General features: G+C 44.3%; 1 protein-coding gene across 1 annotated transcript in view; it reads right to left on the bottom strand.

Annotated features, from left to right (window-relative positions):
* The window catches only part of RHOJ (ras homolog family member J), a 68,370-nt gene that overhangs the window by 43,123 nt on the left and 2,516 nt on the right, over positions 1-22,731 (bottom strand). The gene's annotated exons all lie outside the window — the stretch shown is intronic.

Consider the following 22,731-nt stretch of genomic DNA (forward strand, 5'->3'; position numbering starts at 1 on the left):
CGGAATAGAAGAATGTCATTATCAGTGAAACACTTTTACAGCAATAATTTATAGTCCTTGTTCTCTCAGGCCACAAGACTATGTTGCTTATACATCAAGGAACAGAAATGTTATTGTTTCTATGATTTATTTATTTTTTGACTCTCAGAAATGCCCAGTTGAAACTTATAACAGCTATTTTCAAGGATGTAGAGTCCAGGAATGTGAATCGCCCTTCCTGGGGAAAGGACCAGTTGAGATCATCCGGGATGTGTGTGGATTATGGGTTATGTGAGATGTTCTGTCTGTATGGACTTGAGCAAGCTGCATAATCTAAGAGCAACCCCTGAGGCAAAGAATAGTACGCTACTTCTGTGTTTGCTACATAAAAGGTAGGCTATTCTTATACATAAGAGCATGTATCTTATACATGTGGTGCCCCTCTTAACGATTACCCCGCTCCACGACGAATCTGCTTAACGATTACATTTTTGTGATCGCTTTTGTGATCGCAAAATGATGTTTAGATAGGAAAAAACGCTTTACGATGATTGGTTCTCCGCTTTGGAAACTGATTTTCGCTTTATGACAATCAAAACAGCTGATTGCCAGGTTTCCAAAATGGCCGCCCACTGTGCAAAATGCCTCCCCACTGTGTTAGGGACGGATTCTTCGCTCTACAGAAAATGGCTGTCCTATGTAGGATCTTCGCTGGACAAGCAGGTATTATGCCCATTGGAACGCACGGAACGATTTTTCAATGCATTTCAATGGGCTTTTTTATTTCGCTTGATGACGATTTTGCTGGAACGGATTAACGTCACCAAGCGAGGCATGACTATATCACAATGAGAGAGGTGGAAAAATTGCCAGCAGCCCTACCAGTTGGATTATTCTGTCTGCCAAAGTCCTTTTTCCATTTTATGTTTGCAGGAAAGCCTCCTTTTGCAAACCCTCCATGAAAAAGAACAAGGTGCACACAAGATTGCTTTTCAATGGGGCTGATGGAACAGAAGCACTTAATGAAAGAAGCTCCTTTCTTTCGCTCAAAAAAACTCTGTGATTTCCCCAGGAAAACACATAGTAAATGCCACCGTTATGCCTTCGCTTGGAAAGAAAACAGTTTTCAATTGATTTAATGACGGCTAATGTGATGCAGGGAGGCGGCACCATTATGTTTGTGCCTAAATAAATCTGTTCAAAGGATGACACAGAAACAACAATCTCAACATTGCCATTAACGGCTGCTGAGGTGGAAGAAATTCTCACGATGCCAGGTGAGAGCATTTAACCCTCCCACCCGCACCTTCAAGTTGACTTGAACACATCCTGTTCCTTGATACGGCAGTAGGTTTAGGAATATGTGTAGAAGGGCGGATGCTAGGTCTCTTGCAGTCTCCTCATTGGGCCTCATTTTGAGTTTGCAAATTGCTCCTTCCCTCAATGACTGCAGTCCAAGAAACCTGCTTTATGTGAGGCACAGTGGTAATGTTGTCACCCAGCTGCAATAAATGGACCTAGAATGTGAGATGGATGGATTGTGGTGGAGCAACACAATACTTTGTATGATCTTTGCCCAGTTCCTCAGGTTGCAGGCATCTTCCTCCCCTGTTCTGTGTCGGGGCAGGATTTCAGAAGCTCTGGATGGTCCTCCACAGGGTGGCCACTTCTGCATTGTCAAAAAATAGGGACAAACGAAACAAGTGCTACAGTCTATTTAGCAACAAGAGCTAAGTAGAAATAAACAATATATGTCTGGATCTCAAACAAGGTTGACTAGGTGACTTCTGCATCTTGCCAGATGGCTGTCTAGGTGTTGCCAACAAGGGCAGCCCTTCAATCGGTAAGTCCTTCAGATGGATAACAATGGTTTCATGGCCTTTCAGGCAGAGCATTCTCCTTTGTGGGCTCTGGTTTATCATTCACCACTGTTGCTGCATCTTCCTTGGCAAAGAGAGCATTCAAGAGCAAGACCGAAAAGTCCTCCCCATTCTTTCTGAGAAATCACAGTCTCATTTAATAGGACAACTGAAGAATCACTTCCTCCCACCTGATCCTTTCGGAACCCGAGAGGTCCCTATTGCATGTCTTAACCAACGGCAAGGGTGAGGTTAGTGAGAGCGACAGTGTTTTTTCAGTAGTGGCCCCTCCACCGTGGAAGGAAAGTCAGAGCGGCCCCATCACTGACAGAACTGTTCTGTATGGCCTTCGGTGTTCAAAATGGGTGTTAAAGCGAGCATCTGTAAAAAATCATCTTCTGTTCTTGATCGACTTTTAAAGAAAGTCGGCTGTAAAAATTATGGTGAGTTTTTTTTTTTTAAAAAAAAATCATTTTCAGCTCTTTTTAGGAAATCCCTTTTTCTTTCTGGCGTTGTGCATCACTTTAGGGGCCCTCATGGACAAAGAAGTAGTATACGCACTCTCACACACACTCAATCTATATTCCAAAAACACATATTAAAAACAAGCACATTTACCATCACAAAAAGGCACACTCTGTTCAGGAACACAGCATTAGAAGACATTTAGGGTTGCCGCTATGAGCGAGGCCCCAGATCATTTTGCTGGGGCTGTTTCTCGAGGAAAGAAAGACCAATTGGCAGCACTCTACTCTCTTTTTCTAACTTCGTCCATGCTTTAAGTTCAGTGGAAATAAATGGCTCCAGCACTGACACGTAGCTCCTCACACGGCTTCTCTGATGCCTTTTCCTCCTCCATGATGAATTAACTGGTGGGCTTCATAAATCTCATGGCACTAGTTAGCAGCCCTTTCCAAAGAAACGCATTAAGGAAATTATCCACCGCCTTCACTTCTGCATCTGTTTTGTCAGCTTCTAATTAAGATGAACACTTGCCAGAGCTGGAAGGATTTTCTGTCGGCATAGTATTCATTTATGCTGCATGATTGTTTTGTCGTTGATACAATCATGGGATGAATGGTTCAATTCCCTGGGCTGCTGGGAGATGCTTGGGTGGTGTATCAGACTTGAAGGAGGATGGAAATTCCATAGGTCCCAGTATTTCTCTTACTTTAGTTACGTTGTCAGAATCGGTGGTGACACATCCACTAGGTTATGTGGCCAACTGTTGCACCACAGCCACCCCACTCCTGTTTACCTCCCTACTAAAGGCAGAAGGGACGTGGTGACACTGTGGGTTAAACCACAGAAGCCTCTGTGCTGCAAGGTCAGAAGACCTGCCATCATAAGATTGAATCCACACAACGGAGTGAGCTCCTGTGGCCTGTCCCAGCTCCTGCCAACCTAGCAGTTCAAAAGCATGCAAATGCAGGTAGATAAATAGGTACCACCTTGGTGGGAAGGCAACAGCGTTCCGTGTCTAGTCGCGCTGGCCATGTGACCATGGAAACTGTCTTCAGACAAGCGCTGGCTCTAAGGCTTGGAGACAGGGATGAGCACCACGCCCTAGAGTCGGACATGACTGGACTACAGTAAATGTCAAGGGGAACCTTTTCCTAAAGGCAGAAGACCTCCATGTGTCCATATGTGTGATTGCCTGTGTGTTCTTTTCATCAAAGGACAAGAGGTGGAGGTCAGATCCACTGGGGTGCAACGCCATGTGGCTGCCCTGTATGCCTACTTTTGAATAAACAGATGTCACTGAGTTCATATTGGTGAGTGACCTGTATGTCAATGCAACACTCTTCTCCCCATGGAGTATCAGGGGGTTCAAAGGTGTCAATTCATACCTAATATTGGGTCTATAAAAGCAAAGCATGCTACTTCTATACTGCCCTTAAAACGCTCTCTAGGCAGTTTACAGTTTAATTATGTGGGCTATACACTGCCCCCACTCTCAGAAGGATGGAAGGCTGAGTGAACCTTGAACTGTCTACCTGGGATTGAACCTGGGTTGTGAGCAGTGTTTTGGCTGCAGTACAGCAGTTTAATCACTGTGTCACAACGGTGTATTAAGAAGGTCTATAGGGAGAAGCTTCTCTCCCCCTGTCATCCTCTTAAAACCAGTGTTTATCCAGTGAGGCTGAATGATGAGGGACCTAGAACTGAGAGAAACAAGGAAGTCCTTCCCCTGACAAGGAATAATTAAACTATGGATTCAAGGCCATGAGGCATAATGATAGCCCTTCCATTTACTCCAATGTTTCAAAGGTGCCCTGAGTCCCTTCACTGTGAGAAATGTGGCATTAAAAAAGCAATAAACAAATACAAATTTTAAAAAGAGGATTCAACAGATGTATGACGTTAGGGCTTTCGGTGACTACTTGGTGAATATATGAGACAGGCCTTCTCTTCTGGGAAGACATTGACCGTGGAGCAGTATTGCCCACCTGGCAGATTCCTCACCCTTGGGACCAGCGGCGCCCACCCACACTTAGTACCAAGTCAAGGGACCCGTGTGAAGTCACTTTGGGCTCCTGTAATTTCATAAAGGGCAAGTGCTCGTGTAACAACTGCAGAATTGACAGTGAGTGGTGTGAATTAGAAAGGATGAGACAGAAAAACCTGGATTTCATGCAGAACCCACATACAAGCATCGTTCCCATTGAGTCACTGAGACCTGGGTCCATTTGGAAAGGAGGAGGAAAGGGATACCCAAGCAGAAAATAAAATAAAATATTGCTTGATATGTCACCTAGTGCCCTGAAACCTGACAAACAACCATTTTCTGAAACTCCTTCCCAAAGGAATTCAGGAGGACCTCATCCCTGTTGATTGTTGGCCAGGTGATTGTTTTTTTAAATGTGGGGCAGGGCTGCTTTATGTCAAGTGGGCATTTGATGGGGCTCACTCTCTGAAGACATCATGCATCTGTTGAATCCTCTTTTAAAGACAGCATCTTAAAAAGCAGAAGCATCACTTTGCCAACAAAGGTCCCAACAATCAAAGCTATGGTTTTTCCAGTAGTGATGTATGGAAGTGAGAGCTGGACCATAAAGAAGGCTGACCACCAAAGAACTGATGCTTTTGAATTGTGGTGCTGGAGGAGACTCTTGAGAGTCCCCTGGACTGCAAGGAGAACAAACCTATCCGTTCTGAAGGAAACAAACCTTGAGTGTTCACTGGAAGGACAGATCCTGAAGCTGAGGCTCCAATACTTCGGCCATATCATGAAAAGAGAAGACTCCCTGGAAAAGACCCTGATGTTGGGAAAGTGTGAGGGCAAGAGGAGAAGAGGACGACAGAGGATGAGATGGTTGGACAGTGTCACCGAAGCGACCAACATGAATTTGACCCAACTCCGGGAGGCAGTGGAAGACAGGAGGGCCTGGCGTGCTCTGGTCCATGGGGTCACGAAGAATCGGGCACAACTTAACGACTAAACAACAACAACACTGAAAGGGCTCACTTGAAGAGGGGGTGGTTCCCCTCCATGAAGGTGCTGCACAGCCTGCACCACCCACTGCTTGCTGGGCATTTGAGGTCTTATGTGCACTGAGGTCACATGACAGGACCAGGATGTGTGACCTCATGCCATTTGAGCACCACTGGTGCACGTAGCCTTTGCTCCTGGTGGCCGTGTCATTGAGGACTCCTGCCCAGCAGAGTTGACAGTGCCAGGCACAGCATTGAGAGGCTGTTTTGGCGGCAAAGATGGCACAGGCAGGCTGTCTGGAGGCAGAGGGCACCGGCAACATGTGCAAGGTTTCTGCATTCACTGCTCATTTGCACAATACAAAAAGTTTATGAATTTACTGCTCACTCATTGGCATGATATACCAAGTCTATGCATTAAAATGCTATGTTTGTAAAATTTTCCTTCTATCAGAGAATATTTTACCTGCCAATATTGGTTAATTCTTGGAACCAGAATTGTGGGTGATGTTCTTTTTTCTTCTTCATTTTTTTTGCCTCTTATGCTGAAATTTTGCACTCAGTGGAGTCCATTTAATAATATGAGTTAATTCATCTCATTGAATATTATAGACTGTAACAGAAACGTTTGAGTTAAAAACCAGTGAAGCGATAAGTCACGCCATTGAACTGAGTCTATTGTGTGATATTCACTTTGTAGACAAGGCTGACTGCATTATTGTAAAGAGGATGTTTTGTGTTTAGTATTAAAATCCTCTTTCTTGTATCTTTTACACATTCTGATTCAGGGCTTGGCAGATTCAGAGAGCCAGGGCTCATAAAATCTCTGCTGCTGGCTCCTAACATTTTTGACTTTTTTACATAGAACTTTATGGAAGGACTATTTCTTTGTCTCCTAAAATCAACCAGTTTGGCCCCTGAATTAGTCTGTGTGCTCCCCAAATTCTACAATATTTGTCAGGCTCTGCATGATGCAATATATCTACATACTAATACAATGCTTTCTACTGTGTTTCCTGGAAAATAAGACAGCTGCTTATATTAATTTTTGCTCTAAAAACACATTAGGGCTTATTTTGAGGGGATGGTTTATTTTACAGTCATGTCATCTTCTGGTTGCTGCACAAGGCTGCACAATGGTGGAGGGCGGGTTTTCACTTAACTAGGGCTTATTTTGGGGGTAGGGCTTATATTACGAGCATCCTGAAAAAAAATCATACTAGGGCTTATTTTCAGGTTAGGTCTTATTTTTGGGGAAACGGGGTATATACTAATAGTGACAATGTTTTTATGCATATGTTTACACACCTCCAAAGTCTCTAGATAGAAATAAGGCACCCACTTACACACACACACACACACACACACACACACACACACACACACAAGTCTGGATCTCTTAAAAGGACAGAAAGGCATAAGAAAGAGCAGGAAAAGAAGGCAGCTATAGGGCAGGCTACTCAGTTTGGGGCAAAATTTAAAAGCAAATCTGTGTCATTAACATCTCACAATGGAGATTGTGATACTGTACACTTATAAGAAGTTTAGCTCTTATTTAAGAGAAAAGAGATGATGATCCTTTGCATTGCGTTATGTTGATAGATGCAGTGGTGAACCAATGGAAAGATATCTGCAATTTGTCCCTACGTATATTTTTGCATAGGGTCATTAGCTGATACAATTTGCAAGACCCTTCAAGACCACAATATAGCTAATTAAAAACTGTTGTGGTCCGGCATTTGGCAATCCTAGTAATATGTCTGTACATTTTTTTTCCTGTGGTTCAGACATTATTTGATTTTTCTCTCTCTTCTTCGTTGGTCTTTGCTTCTAGAGCAGAGGTCCCCAACCCCCGGTCCGCAACCCAGCAACAGTCCACAGCCTATCCAGGACCGGGCCACAGACACAGATCTCCTACCCCCCCACAAGCACCACTGCACGCATGCACGTGAGCGTGTTCCACCCCTAAGCACGCTGTGTGAATGCACGTGAGTGCCCCGAGTACCGTTGTGCGTATGTGCACCAGGGTGTTCCGCTCCCTGTGAGTGTGCTGTGCGCCTATGTGCGAGCACCCCCTGAGTGTGACATGTGGATGCATGCGAGAGAGCTCTGCCTCCCCTGCTGGGCACGCCACACACGCCCAACTGGTCCGCAGTTGGGAAAAGTTTGGGGACCACTGTTTCAGAGCACCTGAAACCAAATGAAGAAGGATGAGTATTTTTTCTTGAAGCAAGCTAGGAGACTCTCGCTGGTCTAGCTATGCTGCTGAAGCTTGGCAGCTGAACTACTGCAATATTATTGAACGTCTACAAAACATGGGAAATGATTCAGACAAAAATGATGATACACAGTGTCAAGTGATATTGCTTTCTAAAAGGGGAGGCCCTACAATAATTTTTTTAGCCCAGGGCCCACCAGAGACTTGAATCAGCCTTGATGTGAGGCGTGTGTTTTCAGTTTTGTTTTTGAAGCATTTTTCATTTTGTTCGATTCCTAGACTGTAGACTGTTTTATTCTGTGTGGTTTTGGGGGATTCTGGTGGGCAGGAAAAGATTCAGGAAGGAAGGAATGCAACAGCATCCTTTCTTAATCTGGCCTATTTTCATTCTTAGTACAAAATGACTATAAAGGGCTCAACAGGTACAAAACCAGAGTTCCTTAATTCCTGCATTTATCCCTTTTTAGATAGGGGAGGCTTACCTTCTCTGGCAAAAATATATGCTCTCTAATTGGCTGCCCTCTGGAAGCTGCCAGGATAATACCTCAGAATGTAGCGGATGTTCTGGAGTATTCTGAGGACACTGAAAGGCAGCGCAGCAAAACAATTTTTAAAATGCAGCTGCCCATGAAAGGAGGTCTTTCGGAGGTGGCTGCCGAGAGTCTTGCTTTCAGGAAAATTAACTGAAGGGAGACAGGAGAGAGGACCTCTCCTGATGATGTCCCCAGAAGCAGAAGCAAAAAAAAACAAGGAAGAAAGGGAACACATACACATTACAAATGTAACACAGTGAATATAAGATTCTGCACTTAAAATAGTGTGTATATATCTCTGCCATAGCTCCAAGACCATGAAACCTTAGATTCCTGAAACTTGTCATACTGAGGGGATCCTTTGGAGCCACACTTTGTACACATGTTTTTTTAAACAATCAATACATTCATTGTAATTAATTAAAAACTTCCTGTTGACTGCAATATCATCTTTGGTCACAAGGTGGCACATATTTATAACCTAGCTCGGGACAATTTTGGAGGCGGGCTGGGGATATTCATTTGCCCCAACGGACCTGTAGATAGCTCTGGAAGACAGGAGGGCCTGGTGTGTTCTGGTCCATGGGGTCACGAAGAGTCAGGCAGAACTTAACGACTAAACAACAACAACAACAACACGTTCCCTGCGGGGCCCTAAAAACTCTTCAATGAAAAGAGAAAGAAGGGTCTGGAGAGGAAGAAAATGACTACAGGGGGAAAAGGTGTGAGTAGAGATAAAGAGGAGGAAGAAAACAAAGGAGTGGAGGGCGGAAAGAAGAAGAAAGAGGAGAAAGAGCACAGAGTAGACGGAGGTTTAGGAGTTCTAACCTTGCAAAACCAAACTTCTGTTACAAATGAATCCTATGACAAAAGACTGAAAGAATTGGGCATATTTAGTCCTGAGAAAAGAAGACAGAGGGGTAGACATGATAGGTAAGTGCTCAAAGGCAGTCATACAGAAGAGGGGCAGGATCTGTTCTCGGTCATCCCAGAGTGCAGAACATGTAATAATGGGTTCAAGCTACAGGAATCCAGATTTAGACTGAATATCAGGAAAAAACATCTTAACTGTTAGAGCAGTATGACAACGGAACCAATGACCTCTGGAAGTGGTGAGCACTCCAACGCTTGGAGGCATTCAAGAGAAAACTGGACAACCATGGGTCAAGTCTGCTTTGATTTGGATTCCTGCCTTGAGCAGGGGGTTGGACTTGATGGCCTTATAGGCCCCTTCCAAGTCAATTTTTCTCTGATCCTATGAATAAAACGCTAAACAAATATGCTTTTAACAATAATGTGACAAATAATGTTTTCAACGGTGAAACGTCAGGATGAAAACTCCAGAAGTCATGGATGATTTGAGGTGGAGCCAACCAAACCTGCCGCTGGGCAGTCATCCTCAATTTTCAACAGAGCTTAAAAAAGAGGTCAAAGCTTTGGGGGCAAAGACTTCTCCTTCACCCCAGGAACCCAGCTGGGGCTGAGTAAGAGCTGAATCATATGTATATATCACTTGATATATCTTCATTTTTCAACTTATCTCCTGGTGACTCACCACCATTCAGCGTGGGGATTCCTGACATTCAGACATTCCCTCTGATGGCCGGCCTGTCTGAGCACATTAAAATAATAATTACCTCCAGGATGCTGGGAAAACCCCTTTTGGATGTCTGTGGGTGAACAGCTCCTCTTTATTTTTTGGGGGGTAGACTTTGGCCGTTCTGAAGAGCTTCCTGTTTGCAGAATGAACTTGAATGAAAAAGGCAGGAAAGTCAGCCTTTTGTAAATACTGTACAAAAAAGGAAAAACATGGCCGACAACGAAGTAGGGAAAGAACAGCTTCTCGCGGTGGCAGTGCCTGTTGCTGTTCTTCTTCTTTTACTACTACTACTGGTACTATACTTGCTTAAATACTTTTGGCCTCTCATCCCATCCTTTTTTGCAGGTTCAGCTTGCCACATTTTGTTTCACTCAGCTTTCTTGGAAGAGTTGGTAAACGGTGATCTTGACATACACTGGCCCATTCTCAAGAATATTTCAACGCAGCATTTAAAAAAAACAAACAGAGCAAAATCTGAGCACACTAGGCTCCTGTTCCAGGGATAACTACACAGCAGGAGTATATGCGTGTAAGAAAAGTCCAAAATAAATGTTTAAAAAAAGGAGGAGGAGGAGGACGAGCATGTGCCAATAGATTCAGGTTGGGCAATTAAAGTACTGTTAAAAATGGCTCCCACAAGGTTTAAGGTTGGATGCAAATGAGTTGGCTTCAAAAGGGGGATTAGAGGAAGACAAAGCTTCTGTGGATCGGAAAAGAAGCCATTCCTGAATTGGAGATATAGCTGGTTATAGATAGGGCTGCCAGGTCATGATTGAAACCGGAGAAAGTGCCTTTCTAATATCACAAGACAGACCTTGATATTGTCTCAGTGGCTGAGCAAAAAAGGCATGGAGGTGAGGTCAGAGCATCGTCTGGGCAACGGAGGGTTGAACTGAGTATAAAGAGAACCAGGTTAAATGGGCCCAGAATCCTGATAAACCTGGCTAACAAGGTAATATGGCAACTGACAGCCAGGAGTGTCATTTTCAGTGCCAAGGCAGGCAACAAAATGCACCTGAGATCTTCCATGTTGCCTTGCCCACTACATTCCTTCTTGGGCTCCCATTCCTTCTAAAGCTAGGACTTCACCATGCTGGAACTCCATACCTAGGTAAAGGTAAAGGTTCCCCTTGACATTTAGTCCACTCGTGGCCGACTCATCCCCGTCTCCAAGCCGTAGAGCCAGCATTTGTCCATACACAATTTCCGTGGTCACGTGGCCAACGTGACTAAACACGGAATGCTGTTACCTTCCCACCATGGTGGTACCTATTTATCTACTCGCATTTACATGCTTTCGAAATGCTAGGTTGGCGGGAGCTGGGACAAGCAACGGGAGCTCACTCCATCACGTGGATTTGATCTTACGACAGCTGGTCTTCTGACCTTGCAGCACAGAGGCTTCTGCGGTTTAACCTAAAGCACCACCACTCCATACCTAGCTAGCTCCAAAAGACATGGTGGACCCAAGTTAATGCACACACCCATTCTGTCCTCAGTCCTTTCCCTCGGCACCTGTCTTTTTGGTGCACTGAAATTGCACAGGTGCAACACATCTTCTGACCCCTTCAGTCTGAGCCAAGGAGCATTGCTGCCAGCTGGGAACGGGCAGAGATGGAGGCCCTGCCCTCTTCATCATGAGATTTATCTCCATGACAGGAGGCCTGGAAAGACCCAACCATTCCCCGAGACCTTTCCTGATGCCTGGGAACTCTAGTTCTGGATGGGTTGTTTCTGGACACAAGAGAGCCAGTGCGTTTTGTCCACCTTTGGCTGATAAACAAGTTGTGCCATTTCCTGAAGAAGGCCAGCTCTCTCTACAACCATCCATGCTTTAAACACATCCCATTTGGACTACTGCATTGTGCTTTACACGGGTCGGTCCTTGAAGAGTTTGCAGAAGGCACCTGTTGCCAAATGGGGCACAACACTGTTGTTTAGTCTGAACTCTATATATCATATAATAACAGTCTTCTACCAACTAAATGAGTCTGAAGTTTCTTGTGTTTGGTGGTCAGGATATCAGAAAGACGGCCTACTCCTAGATTAACTTCCCATATTCTTCCCTGGCTGAGGTGTTCTAGGAGGTGGGATCCAAAAATCTAATGCATCCCATCTCTGAATACATCAGTTTTATATATAAGGGCAGCCTGCATATGCCCATGAAAATAGCTGCTGGAAGACTGGCCTCGCTGGCAGAGGAACTGTAATCCAGAATGGATCTTCGCCAGGTTCTGAAGAGCCTCCTCTGTGGTGGCACCCTTTCTGTAGTAATTCATGCCTAATGAGATGATACTGGTCCCATTTTTGCCTAACTTTGGTTAGGCTGTAAAAAACACCTTTGTTTCATCTGGCTTTGGAGTTGGTTTGCTCTCTGGTTGTTTTTAGAAATGGTTTTGTTTTCTTTCGGCCCACTTACATGTAACTGTTTTAATGTTCTATATAGTCTCGAAAACCATTTTTTTTGGTGGCAGAACAAACATTTCAATAAAGGAGAGGTTAAATCCATTGGTGATTCGCTGTTCCACTCAAATGGAAGCCCCTTTTCTTGCGGACCTGCCCCTCCTCTGAAATTGCCCTAAATTGTTTAGGGACTAATGTATTCTCGAAGGCTTTCTCAGCCGGGATCTGTCCAGAGCATGGACAGAGTTCCTACTCCAGTCCTCTGAAGATGTTGGCCACAGAGACTGGCGAAAAACGTCAGGAAGAACAACCTTCAGAACATGGCCAAGGAGCCCGAAAAACCCACAACAATCATGTTTAGGGACTCTTTGGAACTTCTTCCAGGAGTACAAAGAAAGAAGGAGAGGTGGTGGTGAAGTCCCACCAAACAGATATACATCTCGTTGGACCCCGGATGTCACTCAAATAAAAGAAACCAATTCATAGCAGACAGAAGCAGACACAGCTAGGAACCATGGAACTTACAGGTTCAAATGCAATATACCTACAAACCAGAGATGCACCTAGATCAGATCGTATGATTTGAGGATCCAGGATTCTCTTCATTGCTTATGCAGTAGTAGACATAATCACTATGGCATAAATTGCATTGACAAATTGCCATTAGTTACCAAGTTATATTCCTCCTCCTCTTCACATAACTAGAAGAAATACGAGCAATCAATTGCTACTGCAGTTTACACCACCACACTTAATGCCAGCAGAAACAACCAACAGGATTCTGGCCAGGGAGAGGAGGAGATTTCTAAATCTAGGATGGAAGCCAAAGTTTTTTGCAGTCTCTAACCCTTCTCTGATTTTTTTGAAAAAGGAAATTTATTGCATTTGCAATACAGAGGTTTTAAGAGGGTGAACAACAAACAAGGATAGAATTGAAGGGGTAAGGACCAGTGAGTCATCATCATGTTACAACTGCAGAACTAGAAGGGATCCTATGGATTATCGGGTCCAGCCGCTGTCGAGGAGGTACAGTGGCAAATTGGATTCTCCGGCTCCTCAGCCAGAGACCTAAACTGCTGAGCTATCCAGCAGCTCCTGGTCATAAAACACATGAAATTCAGAAAGCAAGAATACTTGTTTTCCATGTAAAGGAAAAAGAAAGAGTACAGATTGTTATGAGCGATCATTCAAATCAAAATATATGGGAGGAGCTTAGAAAGGAAAAAAACGTGATTGGCTAGAGAACCTTGGAAACTGGTTTGGACGCAACACAGCATCATGAGAACTGCTAAGAACATAAAAGCTGCCGGATAGCTTGGTGGTTTAGGAATCCGGCTGCGAAGCAAGAGGTTGAGAGTTCAGTGATTCACAGGGCCCTTCCAGCTTGGTAGTTCTAAGATGATGATGATAATGATTAACAACAACAAAAACACATTTAATTATTATTATTTAAAAATACGAGGCGCAGTCAATCAAAATTTGTAGCTCTGAGGGTATGATTTCTGAGATCTGCAGCTGCTTATAATACAATGGTGCCTCGCACAACGAGCGCCCCGTAGAGCGATGAATTTGTTCTATGGGAACGTTTTTTGATCGCTAATGCGATCGCAGAGCGACGGCCCCAATGGGTGAAAATCGCAGAGCGAAGGTCGGTAAGCGGTTCGCTTACCGACCTTCGCTTTGCGCCCCACCGATCAGCTGTTCCGCGGCTTCAAAATGGCCACCAGAAGCCCCAAAATGGCCGCGTGCAGCGTTTTCGCGCCCTCATTAAGCGAGGGGAGGGCGCGAAAATGGCTGCCGGCCATAGAGGAACATCGCTGAACGATGAGTAAAGGAGCCTTTTGGAACGCATTAAACACTGTTTAATGCGTTCCAATGGGCTTTTCTGTCCCGCTCAGCGATGTTTTCACACAGCGAGGGTTAATCCGTCACTGCCAGAGCTTGGAAATGTTAGGGTTTTGAGGTGAAACTCCCAGGATTCCCTCCCAGCTGGCTTTGCGTTCATAAACAAATGTCTGGAATTGCACTGGGAGTGGGTAGGAGGAGAACTTTTTACAGGAAAATGGAGAGGCTGTTTGGAATGAAGAAACCGCCCGCCTGCCATTTCTCTGCTCATAAAACCGCTTTGCTCCAAAGTGGCTTAAACCAGTGTTCTGTGAAATACATTGACAGGAGCTTTCTTCTTTGCCCCTTGATCCCAATAATTCATAAAAGTTTATTTCCTGTTTTGGAAAAGCTGGGGACGGTTTTATAAATTTAACCATTCTAGGCTCCCTCCCCCGCTCACTCTGCCCCAGAGGAGATCCTGCAAATATGTGTGCATTTGCATACAGGTACATAAATAGCAAGGGCACATTCAGTGTCAAGAGACTTTTGTTGTGGTGGTGGTGGTATTTTTGTCGCATTCCCCAAAGGACAAACATTTTCTGAGGCTTTATTAATATCCACAGATTCCTCAGTCCCTCTAGTCAGCTGCTGCTTTCCAAGCGATGAAAAAAAAATCCAGTGTTCTGAGAGTCTTGTTTTATGACCACTCAGTCGCTTTGCCAGGAACTCGAACAGAAAATTTGGCCTTTCCATCTTTTTGGAAAGCTCCCGAAATTAAGTCATCTTGCACCCATCCTTTTTGGCAGGAGTAATCCTGCCTTATGGCTCAAAGTACCATTAACCCTTCCCATCCCACATGTTTTTCATCCCTTCGGGTGGATATGTTTGCCTTATAGGCGTTCAGTGTTGACATACCACTCAGCCTCTGATTCTTCAGAAACCATGCAAAACAACATTGCCTTATTTGACTCATCCAAATTCAATAGTTCCAGTTATTCCTAGGACGGAAACAGTCATATTATGTACCTGGTTGCCAAGATGAGGAACCTCAATAACAAGCCTAATTCAATATTTAAAAAGGCCGAATACAGAGGGATTCAAATCCAGGCTCTCCAAAGTGGTTAAACTGCAGTGCCACTGCCAAAACTCTGCTCACAACCCGTGTTCAATCCCAGGTAGCTGGCTCAAGGTTCAGTCAGCCTTCCATCCTTCAGAGATTGGTAAATTGAGTACCCAGCTTGCTGGGGGGTGGGGCAATGTGTAGACTGCATAATTAAATTGTTAACTGCCCAGAGAATGCTTTAAGTGCTATGGGGCAGTGTATAAGCAGTACACTTTGTTTTGCTTTGAGTCCAGACCTACAAATCTAACAGTTTTGATTTCACCCACATTCTGGTATTTTTAACATCAGATTCTTTCCATCCCAAATATGAAGAAGTTTGTGTTTGTTACTCAAAACAAACTGAGCCAAAACTCTTCTCCATCCTTTCTCATCTGTTCATTTATTTATAGACCCCTTCATCTCAAACTCGTGCAAGTTTCTGCCAGAGTATCGGTCCTTTAAAAATGAATGACATCCAGATGAAAGTACGAATATAAAATACTAAAACACGAGCACCAGAAGGAGTTGATAGTAGTGATGGAAGTCAAGACTGCCAAAATAATAACACAACAGAATGCTTCATTGCTAAATAAAGAGGAGACTTTTAACCTGGTAGTTACTAGAAACCAAGTCCAATGAGGAAAGACCAAAAGAGTTGGGATTGTTTAGCCTTGAGAAGCAACCAACATGAATTTGACCCAACTCCGGGAGGCAGTGGAAGACAGGAGGGCCTGGCGTGCTCTGGTCCATGGGGTCACGCAGAGTCGGACACGACTAAACAACTAAACGAACGAACGAACGAAGCCTTGAGAAAAGAAGACCGATGGGAAATAGGGGAGCACTTTTCAATTACTTGAAAGGTAGTCATCCAGAGGAGAGGCAGGATCTGTTCTCAATCATGCCAGAATGCCGGACATGTAATAATGGGCTCAAGCTTCAGGAAGCCAGATTTAGGCTGAATATCAGGAAAACTTCTTAACTGTCAGAGAAGTACAACAATGGAACCAATTACATTGGGCGATGGTGACTGCTACAACCCTGGAGGAATTAAAAAACAACAACTGGGCAACCCTCTGTCAGATCTGCTTTGATTTGGATTACTGCACCGAGCAGGGGATTGGATTCAATTGCCTTATAGGCCCCTTCCGACTCAATGGTTCTATGATTTTAAGTATCACAGAACAAGAGGCTTCCCAAATTTCTTTGATCAGGGTATTCCAGGATTGAGCTGCTACCACAGACAAGACCATCTCTTTGTTATCTACAGTGGTACCTCGCTAAACAATGACCCTGCTAAACAACGAATCCACATAATGATGACTTTTTGCGATCCCTATAGCGATTCGCAAAACAGTCATTCCTATGGGGGATTTTCACTGGATGTCGATTAGATCCGTGCTTCACGAACCGTTTGTTCGCAAGACGATGATTTTTACAGCTCCGCAAGATGGCTGCCCTGTGTTTTCCGGACCCATGCGTTGCAGGGCAGCCATTTTTATAGCTGATCGACACTCGCAAAATGGCTTCCCTATGGGCGATCTTCACTGGATGACAAGGTACTTTCCCCATTGGAACACATTAAACTGAGTTTCAGTGCAATGGGGAAAGGGTTTTCGCATGACGACAATTTCGCTAAACAGCGGTTTTCCCAGGATGGATTATCGTCGTCATGCGGGGCACCACTGTACTTGGAGGTGAGCCGAGGTTGATTTTATTCAGTTCTTTAACACCCATTTTCCATTTGTTAAACCTTTTTTTTCCTTTCCTGCATGACATGTGTAGACAGATTTCACTTTTACAGTAAAAATGGCACTTTGGAGGTACCTTATGATCGAAGGAGGGAAGATGTCTCACTACATAATTTCAAAACGGAATGTCCCCCTGGTCCAGTGAAAATTCACTTATGGATTCATATATGTTTTCCCAGTCAATATCAGAACTCTGGGCAGGATCCCCCTTTGATCTGTGGGACAGTCTCATTAATTAATAGGGATGTGCTATTCTTGCCGGAGGGAGTGGCTTCAACTCCCAGGATGCTCAAAGAACCCCCAAGGCAGAATTCTGGGAATCTTGGCACCACAGACACACACTTGCAGACACCTTCATTTTGCTCTCTTTTCCTGGTCATTGACTGTAATAATAATAATAATAATAATAATAATAATAATAATAATAATAATAATAATAATAATAATAATAATAATAATAAGAAGAAGAAGAAGAAGAAGAAGAAGAAGAAGAAGAAGAAGAAGAAGAAGAAGAAGAAGAAGAAGAAGAAGAAGAAGAAGAAGAACAAGAACAAGAACAAGAACAAGAACAAGAACAATAATAACAAGATCAATAATAACAAGAATCCACTTTTGACTGCACGCAAACAATACAGCTTCAGGCTTCTCAGAGCAAATGATTCAGAGCTGAGAGCACGGCTTCTGCCCTGTCCAGAGGGTACATTCAAGATCTGTTCTTCTTAGGCATCCTTCAGTCTCGAAAGACCATGGTAATGCGCTCTGTATGAGTGTCCTCTCCAGAGCATGAAGCCTGGGTAGAATAATATGGGGGGGTAGGCTGTTACCCAAGCAGCAAATCCCCTCTCTCCACATTGCTGAAATAGTCCAATGGAAAGATAAGAGCCAATACAACTGGAGTTGCCAGAATGACACAAACTGCCTCCTGGACTCTGGTTATGGATTTTGACTCGAGGTTTACTCCCGAAGCCTTTTCCATCAATGGATATAGCCACAAGGCAGTGGACGTTTGAAGTCAAAAGTTTTCCTTCTGCTAGATGGGCTGCCTTCCAACGCTGACGAGCCCCACCTACCTGGTCCAGGTGGATCACATTTAGTCAGAACTCTCCAATCTGACAAGAGTGTTAGTACAGTATCTGTTTGTATAGTAAATATTGCATGCGATATACACAATGGAATTCTTCTGTGTTCATGCATAACAGGCAGATAGATCAAGTACAAGCACAGGGATACGCCAAACATATCTTGCACCTTGGGATCAGACACAAATGTGCACAAATGTGAGATAACCTTAATGTTCATTTTTTGCACTGGACCAATAAAAGAACCAACACACCTACTCAAACTTTCCAGAAAAGGTTTTGGTACCCTAGGTATCTCAGAATGCAAGACACAAAAGCCCATCACATGAGGGGAAACTGCTTGCAAAAAAAGAATCCCATGTATTGAGGGGAAAATGCATGCATTAGAACATGTGAATGAAAAGGGATCTAAATTTGAACGGGTTAAGTTCAATTTTAAAAGACACTGAATTAAGCTGAGCGAATTCAGAAAAATGAGAAATGAAGCAGAAGTGGAATTGATTGCTCTGTTCATCTCTATTGCCTCACACGCAATATGTGATGGGGAGCAGCTGTACTCAAGAGAGTTACTCCCAGGATTTATCACGTGTAAAAGCTTCCATGCTGGGATGGTCTGTAAATTGGCTTGAAGTTTGCAAGGCTATGCCAAATGCTGACTCACGCTGGCAGATGTAGAGAAAACAGCTTCCAACTGGGAATTAAAACAGCTACGAGTTTTCCTGTGAATTTTTATGCTCCAAAATGACCCAAAGAAAAGAAGAAGACCCTTTATTGATTTCTATGGGAATTTAGACATCCCTGCGCCAGACTACAGCTGCTGTTGTTTTTCCACGGTTAATCAACGCCAACAGGGGAAAAGCGCATCAAGAGAGTGCAGGCCAACGTTACATTTTTTAAAATGCTTTCAGTCTGTCTCGGTACGTGTCTGTCTCTCTCCGCCCACCAATAACTCGCACAGAGAAATATATCATAGGTGTAGTATTGTCTTCTCCAACCCAGACTGGTACTCTCTGCATGTTTGCGACTACAACACCCATCAGCCCCTGCCAGTGTAGCAAATGACCAAGAATTACTGAGCCAATATCTGTGGCCGTAAACAAGGGCTGTTTTACTGAGACTGCGTAGTTTGCCCAACGCTACACAGGCTGGCTGTTCTCCCTTGAGGCACAGTGGGGAACTGAACTCCCAACCTCTGGCTCCATAGTCAGATACCTAAACTGCTGAGCTATCCATCCAAGGCCTGTTTTAGAGGGAGAGAGAGAAAATCCATCCTTTCTTTCATCTGATTTGTCTCCATTTTTTGTATCTATAGACTGCCATTCTGAGAACAGAGGATCAAAAAAGTTGCTTATTGGGTACCCTTTTCAGAACACACAAGGCATCATGGCCAGTTTTCCAAGCTCTTCCTGAGGGGGAATACAATAAGTGCCAACTCCATATCCTTTTCATCACCATAATAAAATGTTCCTGTTTGCTGAAGTATTTTGAAGAGAATTTTGAAAGAAATGTAGATGGATTTGTGTTTTATGAGTTAGTCCAGTCTTTTTCATGCCCGACTAATTTTACTCTGTTCCTACAGAGGTGTGCAGATTTGCTATTTTTTTTGGCCTACAACTCGCAGAATTATCCAGGTGGCAATGCTCCCTGGGAAATTCTGGCCTTGTAGTCCAAAAACTGCCAATCCGTGCATCTCTACATGCCAATGAACGTACAGTATATCACAGAAGTGAATACGCCCCCTCACATTTCATAAATATTTTAGTATATCTTTTCAGGTGAAAACACTGAAGAAATGACACTTGGCTACAATGTAAAGCAGTGAGTATACAGCTTATATAACAGCTGTCCCCTCAAAATAACGCAACACACAGCCATTAATGTCTAAACTGTCAGCAACAAAAGTGAGTACACCTCTAAGTGACAATGTCCAAATTGGACCCAAGTAACTGTTTTCCCTCCCTGGTGTCATGAGACCCGTTAGTGTCACAAGTCTCAGGTGTCCGAATGGGGCACAAAGTGTCAATATTCTGTGTGGCCACCATTAGTTTCCAGCCCTGCCTTAACCCACTTGGGCATAGAGTTCACCAGAGCTTCACAGGTTGCCTCTGGCGTCCTCTTCCACTCCTCCATGACGACATCACAGAGCCGGTGGATGTTAGAGACCATGCACACCTCCACCTTCCGTTTCAGGATGCCCCACAGATGCTCAGTAGGGTTTAGGTCTGGAGACATGCTTGGCCAGTCCATCGCCTTTACCCTCAGCTTCTTTAGCAAGGCAGTGGTAATTTTGGAGGTGCATTTGGGGTCGTTCTCACGTTGGAATATTGCCCTGCGGCCCAGTCTGTGAAGGGAGGGGATCATGCTCTGCTTCAGTCTGTCACAGTACATGTTGGCATTCATGGTTCCCTCAATGACCTGTAGCTCCCCAGTGCTGACAGCACTCATGCAGCCCCAGACCATGATACTCGGACCACCATGCTTGACTGTAGGTATGACACACTTGTCTTTGTGCTCCTCACCTGGTTGCCGCCACACACGCTTGACACCATCTGAACCAAATACAGTAAGTTTATTTTGGTCTCATCGGACCACAAGACATGGTTCCAGAAACCCATGTCCTTAGTCTGCTTGTCTGCAGCAAACCATATGTGGACTTTCTTGTGCATCATCTTTAGGAGAGGCTTCCTTCTGGGACGACAGCCCTGGAGACTAATTTGATGTGGTGTGCAGCATATGGTCTGAGCACTGAGAAGCTGACCCCCCACCCCTTCAGCCTCTGCAGCAATGCTGGCAGCACTCACACGTCTATTTCCCAAAGCCAACCTCTGGATAAGACTAAGTACAGGGACTCCTCTTCTTTGGTCAACCATGGCAAGGCCTGTTCTGAGTGGAACCTGTCCTGTTAAACTGTTGTATGGTCTCGGCCACCATGCTGCAGCTCAATTTCAGGATTTTGGCAATCTTCTTATAGCTTAGGCCATCCTTACATCGAGCAACAATTCATTTTTTCAGATCCTCAGATAGTTCATGACCATGAGGTGCCCTGTGGAACTTCCAGTGACCAGTCAGAGAGAGTGAGAGCAATAACAGCTGCTCCCCCTTCACACCTGAGACTTGTGACACTAACTTGTCTCATGACACCTGGGAGGGAAAACAGCTACTCGGGCCCAATTTGGAGACTGTGCCTCGAGGGAGAAGAGCCAGCCTGTGTAGCCTTGGGCATTATCCTGCATTCACATGTGAGTGAAGCATGCCCTGATGCCTTCTTCATTAGCAGGAAGGAGCCACAACAAATTATATAAACCTTATGAAAACACCAGTAGCATTCGGACCATCATGTGTTAGGCGCTGCACTGGATTTGGACAAATCACAAATTCAGGGTCAAATTGGCCTGATTCGAAACAATTCATAGGATGTCTGGGTCAAAGTAAAAAGGCCAGATTAAAGTTCTGGAATGATGTGATGTGAATTTACAAATCAGTTTTGATTGTTCTCTCTCTGCCTCAGATTCTTTTTGCTGTCTTTTTTCGGTCAGGTTAGTCTGTGGTGGGTTACGGAGTCTGAAGACAGAGTGAAGTGTTCTGTCAGCTATGTACTGTAACAAATTCATACTTTTCCACAGAATATGTTTGTTTTTATCTGTGAAGAGCAGCAAGGAAGTGGAAACATTTATTCTCTCTCTGACTAAATGTATTGAGATAGGAAGTGCCAGTTCAGGTAAGCTAACCAATAAGGGGGTGGTCTACTGAGGGACAGATCCTGAAGCTGAGGCTGCCATCCTTTGGCCATCTCATGAGAAGTGACCCTGTTGTTGGGAAAGTGTGAAGGCAAGAGGAGAAGGGGACAACAGAGGATGAGATGGTTGGACAGTGTCATCGAAGCAACCAACATGAATTTGAACAAACTCCGGGAGGCAATGGAAGACAGGAGGGCCGGGGTGGGGGGAATGCCCAATATCCCACAGCCAGTTTGAGGTTTTCAGGCCACTGACCAAAGCCTCAGACAACTGGTGAGCTTCTGGAGGTCTACAAGTGGAGACAGAAATGTCAAGCTAATCAACATGGGGATGGGCGGAGATGAGAAGAAAGTCTGAATTTTGTGCATGTGGTAGCTTCCAAATCTAGTCATCCACCTCCACCCAGGTGGTGCCATGGCTCCTATATGTGTCCTGTGCCTACAACCTTTGGACGCAATTACATGACATCGACATTACATGTCCCCCCCCACACCTATTATTTGAAATTGTTGCAGGAGGACCCGCCTCCTGTGACATCACAAGCATCCATCTTTTAGTCTCAAGGTTTGAGCTGTGAAATCTCAGGAAACAGGGAGGTTGCTGATCTGAGAACGGTCATAATGGGTTTACCAGCAGCAGGCTGGCTTTTCTTATCATCATCATCATCATCATCATCATCATCATCATCATCATCATCATCATCATCATCATCATCATCATAGAGCTGCCGAGCTGGAAGGGACTTCATGGATCACCAAGTCCAGCTCTTGTCAAGGAGGAACCTGGGGGGGGGCAGGAATCGAACTCCCAACCTTTGGCTCCACAGCTGGAGACCTAAACCAGCTGTTCTGGTCTCTTCTTGGAAAAATCAGTATATATGAGAAGTCCCGGTCTGGGGTAAAGCAAAAAAGCGAAGGTGGAAAACTCTTGCTTTTTCAAGCAATATTGGACTACAACGTCTATGATCCCCAACAACAGAATGTTAGGCTTGTGGCAATGTACACTGGAATTCAAGAATATTTGGAAGCCCACAGTTTTTTTGGGTCTATAATCTGAAATACATATTGGTTGCCTGTAAATCTAGGTATAGGTAGGCATCTAGATAAGATTTAAAAGTTTACACTTGATGATGCCTAAGTAGCCCGCTATAAGAGCATTTACTATGACTATTTGTTCGCATATTTGTACCTTCAAAACCACGTAACCTACAG

Source organism: Pogona vitticeps, chromosome 1 (assembly GCF_051106095.1).
Source record: "Pogona vitticeps strain Pit_001003342236 chromosome 1, PviZW2.1, whole genome shotgun sequence".
NCBI classification, from domain to species: domain Eukaryota; kingdom Metazoa; phylum Chordata; class Lepidosauria; order Squamata; family Agamidae; genus Pogona; species Pogona vitticeps.